Source organism: Cibotium barometz, chromosome 12 (assembly GCF_041138505.1).
Source record: "Cibotium barometz isolate CiBa-2024 chromosome 12, ASM4113850v1, whole genome shotgun sequence".
Lineage (NCBI taxonomy): Eukaryota > Viridiplantae > Streptophyta > Polypodiopsida > Cyatheales > Cibotiaceae > Cibotium > Cibotium barometz.
The window spans coordinates 25,703,767-25,715,121 of NC_141057.1; the positions used below are offsets into that span (position 1 = coordinate 25,703,767).

General features: G+C 40.9%; 1 pseudogene; it reads left to right on the top strand.

Annotated features, from left to right (window-relative positions):
- Positions 1-709: 709 nt before the first annotated feature.
- LOC147633225 (calcium-dependent protein kinase 7 pseudogene) lies at positions 710-1,627 on the top strand (annotated as a pseudogene).
- Positions 1,628-11,355: the final 9,728 nt, after the last annotated feature.

Sequence of the window (11,355 nt, forward strand, 5' to 3'; positions counted from 1 at the left end):
ACCTAATATGCCCTTGGTAGACATTCTTTCGTAATGCTTTTGAGTATCTTGAATCAAGTCGAGGACCACATACAGGACATGCATTGTAACCCGATATAGACAAACCTGAGCATTCTCCATAGCCAGGCCAATCATGCATTGTCCACATGAGAATACCTTGCATAGTTGTAAGTCTTTGGCCACTCTGCTGCTTTGACATGTCCTTCACTTTAATTCCGTTCCACAAGGTGCGTAGGGTTAGATTTAGGGGAAAGCCACTTGGATTTTTGGGTGGTTTTGAGAAATACAAAGTCCCTCACGGAGAGGGGTCCCTCTGCTTACTACTTCTCGAGAGTTTGTGTTTGAACTTTTGTTTGGGGTCGAAGCTTTATTAGTTTGTTTACAATCTACAAGCACTTCTCTCGAGAGTTTTTGTTTGGAGTCGAAGGTTTGTTAGTTTGGTTACAATTTACAAGGCCTTGGAGAAAGTGTGTAATTTTTGAACGTTGACGATCAGGGAGGGATGATGTTGTCGGTCCGCCGAGTCGCCCATGCGGGCCGCTTGACTCATCGACGAAAGTCCGACTGCTGTCTGTCTACATATAAAGTACCTCGACTGTGTCTCTGCCATCTTATCCTTTGCGATTCTTCACCTTTCTTTGCCTTCTATAATCGTGTACTTCTTTCTCATACGCTCTCTCTCATCATCTTGCACAGTTTAGGTACGTACATGGAAAGTAACAGCAGCAGCAGCAGCTGCTCCTCCTATGCGCTGGGCCGCCAGTTGGGCGAGGGCGTGGATGGCATTGTGAGGCTGTGCACGCACAAGCGCACGGGCCAGCAGTACGCCTGCAAGTCCGTGCGCAAATCAGGGAGCGCCCTTCGCCATGTGCGCACGGAAGTTGCGACGCTGGAAAGGCTCAAGGGTCATCCCAACGTGGTTCGGCTGGAAGAGAGCTTCGAGGACGAGGAGTGCGTTCACGTGGTGATGGAGCTGTGCGAGGGAGGAGACCTGCTCGAGCATCTCAGGGACAACACCAGCAATGGGCGCCTGCCGGAGTCCCAGGCAGCTGAGGCTTTCGCGGCCATCGTGAGAGGGGTGTCCTTCTGCCACGACCAAGGTGTCATGCACAGGGACCTCAAGCTAGAGAACGTGCTCTTCGCTGATCGAGGAAGAAGTTACTCCCACCTCAAGCTCGCGGACTTCGGCGCCTCTGCTGACTTCTCCCACCGTCGAGTCTTCGACGACGTGGAGGGCACGCCATGCTACCTCGCTCCCGAAATCCTGCTCACCGGCACCCACGACCAGAAGGTGGACGTGTGGAGCTTGGGCGTGCTACTCCACATGTTGCTGTGCGGCTATCCGCCCTTCGACGGGGATACCACCGCAGACATCTTCGAGGCCGTGAAGCGAGGGAGGCTGGATCTGAAGAGGGAGCCCTGGCCGTCCATCTCAGCCCCAGCCAAGGAGCTTATCAAGGGAATGCTGCAGCGGAACCCCTACAGACGGATGAGACTCAGGGACCTGCAGCAGCTGGCTCACCCTTGGCTACAAGATCATGTGCAACAGCATCATACCCAGAGTACACGTCCAACTAAAAACGCCGGCAACAGCCTGCAACAGGAATGCTTAGCTCTAAGCTGTTAGTTAACGAAGGAATTAGGGGCTGGACACTGAGCACAGTTATTAGGAACTTCTTGTGGTGCAATATGGGAAGGGAGAACCATTCTTTTTTTTGGGGGGATAAACCCTTTTAGAGTTCACCTTGCACAAGTTTTGATGTGTAGGCCTGCCCACAACAGAGAAGTGTTGAGTTCTGTCTCTAGGATGGCATACAATGCAGTAATCCAGGGTTTTCTTTTTTGTAAAGTAGTGTATAGGCGACGAATAAATAAATATTCAAGTAAGGTCATTTCGTTGATTATTGATTTCACTGCCGAGAAATAACCCACCCGTGCTCCCCGTCTCTCTCTCTCTCTCCCTCTCTCCCTCTCTAAACACAACCATCATTTTATCTCTCTAATCACAACCATCATGTTAGCTTTTACATACACTTCTTCACTTGTTTTCTTTGTCTTCTATGGTGCTTAACCTATGGTAAAAAACTGATCTTTCATTTTGTGAGGGTTTTGTGTTTACACCATTATTATAGATTTACTTACATATGGTATAACAACATTAGGTTCTAAACACAACTTCTTTGCACGTTTTATTTTAACAAACAATTTTTTTGAGAAATGGTTTCCAATAAACCAAACCCACCACAAATCGATGAGAAAACTAAGGAAGAGGGCATAAATTACACTCTCTACATGTTGAAGATGAGTCCAACCCTTGATTTTAAAAAGAGGTAGGAGGGTCCCTAACACTCATGATTAGAGATAACTAACCCAAAAAAAAAAATTCTATATGAGAACTAACTTCAAGCATAAAACTTAGAGTAGGAGAGTGTTCAATAATTCTTAACAACAACGGTCATTGATAAGAGTCACAGATATTGGGGATAGATGCCAACAAAATTGGTATGCCTATCACCAATAAAGGTTTGGTAGAAACAAAGACATGGCTAAAACATATGTTAGGGTGTTGGCTTCCAATCATGATAGTTTGGTGACATCCCTAAATCTAATAATCCACACCTCGTGCTTTTAAGGAGGTTAACTTAAAGGAGGAGTTGAGGATGAATGTTCATCCACAATGGTGACATCCTTAAATCCAATAAACCACACCTCTTACCTGTTAGGAGTTCAACCTAAAGAATGATTAATTCAATATCTATGCATAAAACCTATCATAAGCTTGCAATCTCTATGCATAGCCTTCTTGCAAGCTTTATGCATAAGCTCTATTCATGGAGCTTGCGAGCTTGTGAAATCTCTATGCATAAGCTCTATGCATAGGCTTTATGCATAGAGTTTGCAAGCTTATAAAATCTCTATGCATAGGTTTCTTGAAAGCTTGCATGGACATTGTACATAGAGCTTGCATAGCCTTCTTGTTGAAAGCTCTATGCATAGCCTTCTTGTAAAAGCTCAATGCATATACTCTATGTATAGGCTTTATACATAGAGGTTATAAGATTATGAAAGCTCTATATATAGGGCTTGTAAGCTTATGCAAGCTCTATACATAGATTTTATGCATAGAGCTATATGAATCTAGCTGAATGCATGAATTAAGATCTATGCATAAAGCTTAATACATAATGTTTTATGTATAAATCTTATGGATGAGCTTTATGCATAAGGCTTCACATGCGTTATGTTTTTTTGCATAAAGCTTTTTTTGATGTAGAGTGCCTTGCATGGATGGAAAGCATAAGCTTTTTGAATGTTTATACTCTCTTATACATATAACATATATTTCTTATGCTCTGTTTTTCTATGCATAAGGTATTCTCTTTATTCATAGAGTTTATATATGTTATCAAGGTAAGATCTCTTATCCATGTAAAACAAGATCATGTTTATTACACCATTGGGTGATGGGATTAAGGGTTAGCATAGTGCATAAGGCTTATAGCATAGAGCTTATGCGTAGAGCTTATGCATAAGTCTTGCATAGAGCTTATGCATAAGACTTATGCATAGAGCTTATGCATAAGACTTATGCATATGGCTTATGCATAGAGCGTATGCATAAGACTTATGCATAGAGCTTATGCATATGGCTTATGCATAGAGCGTATGCATAAGACTTATGCATAGAGCTTATGCATAAGACTTATGCATATGGCTTATGCAAAGAGCTTATGCATAAGGCTTATGCATAGAGCTTATGCATACTTATGCAGTTGGCTTATGCATAAGTCTTGCAGCCTTATTATGCAAGCTTATACTTAAGGCTTACAAGCCTTACTATGCATAAGGCTTATAGCATAGAGCTTATGCATAGAGCTTATGCATAAGTCTTGCATAGAGCTTATGCATAAGACTTATGCATAGAGCTTATGCATAAGACTTATGCATATGGCTTATGCATAGAGCTTATGCATAAGACTTATGCATAGAGCTTATGCATATGGCTTATGCATATGGCTTATGCATAGAGCGTATGCATAAGACTTATGCATAGAGCTTATGCATAAGACTTATGCAGTTGGCTTATGCATAGAGCTTATGCATAAGTCTTGCAGCCTTATTATGCAAGCTTATACTTAAGGCTTACAAGCCTTACTATGCATACGATTGCATAAACCTTATTCATAAAGCTTGCATAAGACTTACGTATAGAGCTCAATGTGTAGGCTCTATTTACAGAATCTATGCATTTAGATTTTTGCATAAGGCCTTTATAAATAGCTATTTATGAATAGAGATAGCTTCTCTCTCCATCCTTGTTCAAATTCATCTTAATTTTGTATGGAGAGAAGATAAGCTAATGTATAAGTTATTTTTTAAAATCTCCCTCAACGGCTGGGGAAAAGAAGCCCGTTTGACGCTTTTTTAAATATTTTTAAAGTCTTCCTCAACGTCGGCTGGGGAAAAAAAGCCCGTTTGACGTTTTAAATGTTATTTTTTAAAATCTCCCTCACGAGACTGGGGAAAAGAAGCCCTGTTTTATGGTTTACATAGTGCTTTGTGTAATGCATAATGATTTGTGTTTAACCAGCTGCATATACATGTTATCCTGCTAGATGGAGCCTCTCAATCTTGAAGAGAGAATAGCGTGTCCATGCATGCGATGTAAGTACCAAATCTTTCGAAAACGAAGGATTTGCAACCACCAGCATGTTCATGACGTTGGCATATTTCCAATGGAGCGCTTGCAAAATTTACGGTTTCAATCGTACAACCAAGCAAGTGTGCAGCCGCATCTTGATAACATTGCGCCTGTGAATTCTCGTCCCCAACAAAGGATGAGGATATCGCAGGAGGGAGTGACAGATGGAGCTCAATTAACAGCACCCGAGGGAATGGAAGAAGGTCAGGAAATGGAAGAAGGTCCAATGGAAGAAATGTTGGATGCCTTCATCGAGCAACAAGAAGCTCTCTTCGAGGAGCATGAACATGAAGATCATCAACCACGACATTCTCAACGGTCAAATTATGAACCAGAGGAAGAGGCCATGCATAAACTTGCACGCCTTCCATTATACAATGGTGCCAACATATCTGTATTGCGTGCATCTCTTACGATGCTAAATTTGCAGTCAATTTTTGGATGGTCTAATACAAGTGTCACTGAACTATTCAAGTAAGGACTTTTTTTGGAGATTACACCTACTGTTGAAATGATAAATTATCAACTTGTATTTGAGAAAATCTTAATAGTAACGATCAGATATTGCCATACTTGCAGACTTTTGAAAGACCAGATATTGCCCCCTGGCAACGAGATGCCTCCATCTCGTGCAGATGCCAAGAAGTTATTGAAATCCATAGGCATGGATTACAATAATATTCATGCTTGTCGCAATGATTGTTGCCTCTTCCGCCATGAATATGAGCATTTGCAAGAATGTCCCCATTGTGGCTCTAACAGATATAGAGAAGATGTTCAGGGGGAAGCTGTCCCGGTAAAGGTTCTCAGGCACTTTCCAATCATCCCAAGAATAAAAAGCATGTTCAGGTGCAAATCTATAGCAAGCTTGATGACATGGCATGCCACAACTCGATCCACAGATGAAGTGATGCGTGTGCCTGCTGACTCACCCGCATGGAGACACATTGAAGAGAAATGGCCGGCTTTTAAGGAAGAACCTCGAAACCTCCGTCTTGGCCTAGCAATGGATGGTGTAAACCCTTTTGGTTTAAGGAGCTCTTCATGGAGCACATGGCCTGTTTGCCTTGTGAATTATAATCTTCCGCCATGGTTAGCAATAAAGAAAGGTCATTTGTTGCTCTCATTAATAGTTCCAGGAAAGTACAAGGTGAAGAACATGGATGTATATTTGGCACCACTTATTGATATATTATTTTGGATGAAGGTAATGATTGAGTGACTGATTATGTGTTAATGGTGGAACATGTGTTGGACCACTATGAGATATTTTGGAAGACATGTGAACACCTTTTATGGTTTCATATTTTGTTATCAATATTTTTGTAAGGCTAAGGCTTCATACCTTTGTACATACCAAATAGTATTTTATGCCCAAGACTTTATATCATTGCTTGCTATATTTTTGTAGAGCTGGCATGCTCATAAACTCATAAGCACTTGTGCTTCCAATAGGCCTAAAATTACACAAAAATAACCAACAAAAGTTCTAAAAATTCCCCGACGAATAAATAAATATTCAAGTAAGGTCATTTCGTTGATTATTGATTTCACTGCCGAGAAATAACCCACCCGTGCTCCCCGTCTCTCTCTCTCTCTCCCTCTCTAAACACAACCATCATTTTATCTCTCTAATCACAACCATCATGTTAGCTTTTACATACACTTCTTCACTTGTTTTCTTTGTCTTCTATGGAATGATGCTGGTGAGCCAAGCTTATGGTGTCTACATGCATGTCTAGATCTTCACAACTTCATATATGCCCCATAGCTATTGGCTGATTGGTTCCCCATGCCCTAACCTAATGTGATGCATGTCCTAAATGTTGTTGATGCCTTGTGTATTGTTGTAGGTGCTGCAACAATAGCACCATACAATGTTGCACATGCTATAACTACTCTGATCTACGCTTGTTAACATTAATTTAACTACTTGGTAAATGTTGGATTAATGCTTGAATGCCTAGAATGCCATGTCACCTATACACCAACTAGGTGTGCCGTGACATTGACCAGGTCTGGTCGGCTAGCAAAAAAATAGGCCCTCTTGGCTAGCAAGCTACTACAACCAACCATGGAAAAGACTATAGAACCCCCTCATGGAGCAAAACTGGGAAAAATGGACAATGAGGAAAAAATGAAGAAACTCCTACACGGGCAGGCACACCCACAATAATGGCCGTCACTCCCTACTACAACTGAGTAATATGTACAGACAAGAGATAACTACTAACATCCCCTCTTAGCTCGTGGATGTGGAACGAATCCTAGTGAGCTGGAGTGCTGACAGAGAATCCGCTGAGGTAGAAGCTTCATAAAGAGGTCTGTCGTATTGTCCTTCATTGAACAAAAGACTAGCAAGATGTAACCAACCACCAAAATGTTCTCTCTAAAGGTATAGTTTCGGTAAGAAGATTTTGGCTAAGGCGGAGCAATATTAGAGCCTTGTAGTTGTTGATGCCTTCATGTATCCTGCCTATGAATTGATTATGACCTAGAATAAGGTATTGTAACTTAGACAAAGTTGTGACTTATCACTAGAGTTTAGCACCCTTATCACTAGAGTTTGCATCAACATCTATATCATCCTCACTTCATCTTCCTCTGCCCACTACCACCTTGAAATTCCTCTACATCCACCGATGCGAGCCTTCGACGCCGACCATCTCACGGAGTGCCTTTGCCTCACATCAATGCGAGCCTTTGTTCATTGACCGTGCTTCAACTCTGACATCATCTCTGCTTCTGCAATGGTCTTCTACTCAGATTCTCCTCACATTAGAGGACCTCTTGTACATATTTTCACTCACCATCATATATACACTCACTCACCCATTTCATGCTGTGTTGTTTTGCTATGATCTCTCATACATTGGTCCTGTCCTCCATTGTTCCTCACATTCTCCTCTCTCGTAATGATCTTAGCAATCCCATACCCCCAAAGTTGGGAAAGTTCACTAACCTTATAGATCTACTTATGAATGACAACAATCTAACAACCACCATTCCCCCCACTTAGAAATTGCTGCAGTCTCTCTGCCCTCTACCTTGATCAAAACAAGCTAGAAGGCTATATCTCCTTAGAAATTGGGAATGTGAAACTTCTCACCGATCTAAGGCTCTTCTTGAACTCTCTAAATGGCCCCATTCCCACCTCCCTGTACAACTCCACCAACCTTGTGACACTACAGCTTCAAGTGAATCAGCTTAATGGCACCTTATTGCAGGATATCATAGTATTCAAGATCTTGGCCTATTTTTTGCTTTTGGAAACCGCATAATTGGAAGCATTCCCATTGAGATTGGAGCTTGCGAAAGCCTCGGATCCTTGTACTTATAACAAAACAACTTGACTAGCACTATACCAAGCACCTTGGGCTCATTGACCTTATTGCAAGCACTAGATCTAGGGGCAAATGCACTCAGTGGGCCTTTGCTCGATACCATAGCTAGGATCAGTAACCTCACTTGGCTGTCTTTGCCACTCAACAACCTTGATGGTGGTATTGCATTCCAAATCACAACTTTGTCTAAGTTACACTACCTTATTCTAGGTCATAATCAATTCATATGCAAGATACATGAAGGCATCAACAACTACAAGGCTCTAATATTGCTCTGCCTCAGTCAAAATCTTCTTACCGAAACTATACCTTTAGAGAGAAGATTTTCGTTGGTGACATCTTGCTAGTCTTTTGTTCAATGAAGGACAATATGGCGGACCTCTTCATGAAGCTTCTACCTCAGCGGATTCTCTGTCAGCACTCTAGCTCACTAGGATTGGTTCCACATCCATGAGCTAAGAGGGAATGTTAGCAGTTATCTCTTGTCTGTACATATTACTCAGTTGTAGTTGGGAGTGGTGGCCATTATTGTGGGTGTGCCTGCCCGTGTAGGAGTTTCTTCATTTTTTCCTCATTGTCCATTTTTCCTAGTTTTGCTCCATGTGGGGGTTCTATAGTCTTTTCCCTGGTTGGTTGTAGTAGATTGCTAGCCAAGAGCGCCTATTTTTTTGCTAGCCGACCAGACCTAGTCAATGTCACGTGCACACCTAGTTGGTGTATAAAGTCAATATTAGATAAAGTGGGAAAAATCTCATTCCCATGAGAAAAGTGGGGGTATGGTAAACTCATCCAAAAGTTTGTCAAAACATATTCATTTGACATATCATTGGAAAGAGCTTGAAAAATAGAATCTAGATCTACTTTGTCCGACAAATTTGGAGTTTGCATGTGCAAGTTATGGCCAAAACAAATTTTTTAAATACATTCCCATTTTGAGGGATTTTTCCCATTTTATCTAATATTGACTTTATAGGTGACATGGCATTCTAGGCATTCAAGCATTAATCCAACATTTACCAAGCAGTTAAATTAATGTTAACAAGCTTAAATCACAGTAGTTATAGCATGTGCAACATTGTATGGTGCTATTGTTACAGCACCTACTACAATACACAAGGCATCAACAACATTTAGGACATGCATCACATTAGGTTAGGGCATGGGGAACCAATCATCCAACAGCTATGGGGCATATATGAAGTTGTGAAGATCTAGATATGCATGTAGACAGCATAAGCTTGGCTCACCATAGCATCATTGCATATATATAGAAAAGCGCATCATTCATTTCAGTTATCTCCTTCTTCTCAACGTTTGGAGCCTAAGGAGCAAATGAATGAGCAGCATAGTCAATGTTGGAAAAGCTACATATCACCGTAATATTATCCACTCTAGATTCTTCTTCTACCTTTGGTATTTAATGGGCTAAGATGTAATATATCCCATATTTTGTTCCATTTAGTTAATCATAAAAATTCATAATATTTATCAAATATTCAAAATAATAGCACCTGACCAGATCTAACAAATTACTTCACACTTTATAAGAAAGAAGAGATTTATCCAATATCTATGATTGTTTCGAAGTCTAATCAATCCAAAAATAATAATAATCGCTAGTACAATTATGCAAATCTAGAGAGTTAATCACCAATTAGGGCTTTCTCTGATGCTCATCCACCCAACCTCCACACTTAATGTCACAGCTATCTCGGGTATGCCTCCTTCTCGATCTGGTACTCTCTGGGTTCTACCACATGGTTTCTAGAGGGCTTCAATCTTGTTCTCTATCCGGCGGGTAAATAGTACCAGTCGGCCCAAATCGCAAAAAGTCTCTGAGCAAAATCTCCCTCTCTCTCTCTCTTCCTGCATAGAACCACATCAAGGCTTTACAAATATAGCCCACAAAAATTTTGTTTGATTAACATGTACGAAAAAGATAAAGATAGTTTTTTTTTCTAAAAACACATTCTTTAACCAAAATAGAGATGATATGTAAAAAAAAACACTCGAAAGTGGTGTCGAATTTGTTTTACAAAATATCGGCCAAACCATGAGGAATCTCCAAATGGTCTGAACACAGACTTTGTTCCTCTTATTATGATCTATCTTTCTTTAGTTCTTGTCTCTAACAATAAAGTTAACTACCCCCTTATACAAAGCTGTTACTAGGCACATTTTACTTTCCTTCATAGTTCTAGGGAAGTACAAGGTTAAGAACATGGACGTCTACTTGACTCCATTAGTTGATGAGCTACAGACGTTATGGATGGTATCTAAGTTCATGATGCATCTAAGGGTTTTGGATATAGGGATGCAACAGTGTGAGGAATACTTATGTGGACCATGCATGATTGGCTGAGCTCTATGGAGAGTGCTTGGTAAGTTAATTATTCTAAGATTTCTTGATCTGATTTAATTTTATAATTTTAATCATTTTGTATTATTTGCATATCTCATCATAATGATTAGCATGTTTAGCAAGGCTTTCAATATCTGGTTATGTGGGCCTAGATCAGAGACTTGGTACTCAATAGCTTTGAAGAAGGTTGTCTACGAAGGCCACAAAAAGTATCTCCCCGACAACCATGAGTTGCGAGAGAGAGATTTCTAGGGAGGCCTCCTCGTGTGCTAAAGCCAAGTGATTGGAGGAGGGAATGGGAAGTGGATCCAAGTTGTTCACCCCCAGAATGAAAAGGCTATCCATCTTGCATCTACTCCCATACTGGATTGATCTTTTAGTCAATCATCATCTTGACCCTATGCACATTTTCAAGAACATAGCCGATATGCTTTGGAAAACCATCACAGGTGCTAAAGAGAGTAAGGCACAAAGGGATGATCTACAAGAGGTGGATCGCATGTGCAACACTTATGGGCGCGGAGCAGATCTGATGGGAAAGTGATTCTCCCCAGAGCACCTTGGGTCTTAACCAAAGAAGAGTAGCGGCATGTAAAGAAGTGCATAAGTGAGTTTCGTACTCCCACTAGTTGTATGCATTGCTTCAAGGGATCATTCACAAAGGATGAAGAGCTTAGTGGCTTGAAGTCTCATGACTGGCACAAATCTTATAGTTTGTGCTACCAATAGCCATTAAGGATTGCCTTGGTGAAGACATAAGAGCGACAATATACAAGATTAGTGCAGTGGTACGATGGATATCAAAGAAGGAGATTATAAGAAATACGTTGGAAGCAACTCGTCTAAACTCCATTGAAGCATTTACAATGGCGAAGAAATTCTTTCCAACAAGTTTCTTGACCATTCAATTGTACCTACTTGTTCATGTGGTTAACAAGGTTGCTATA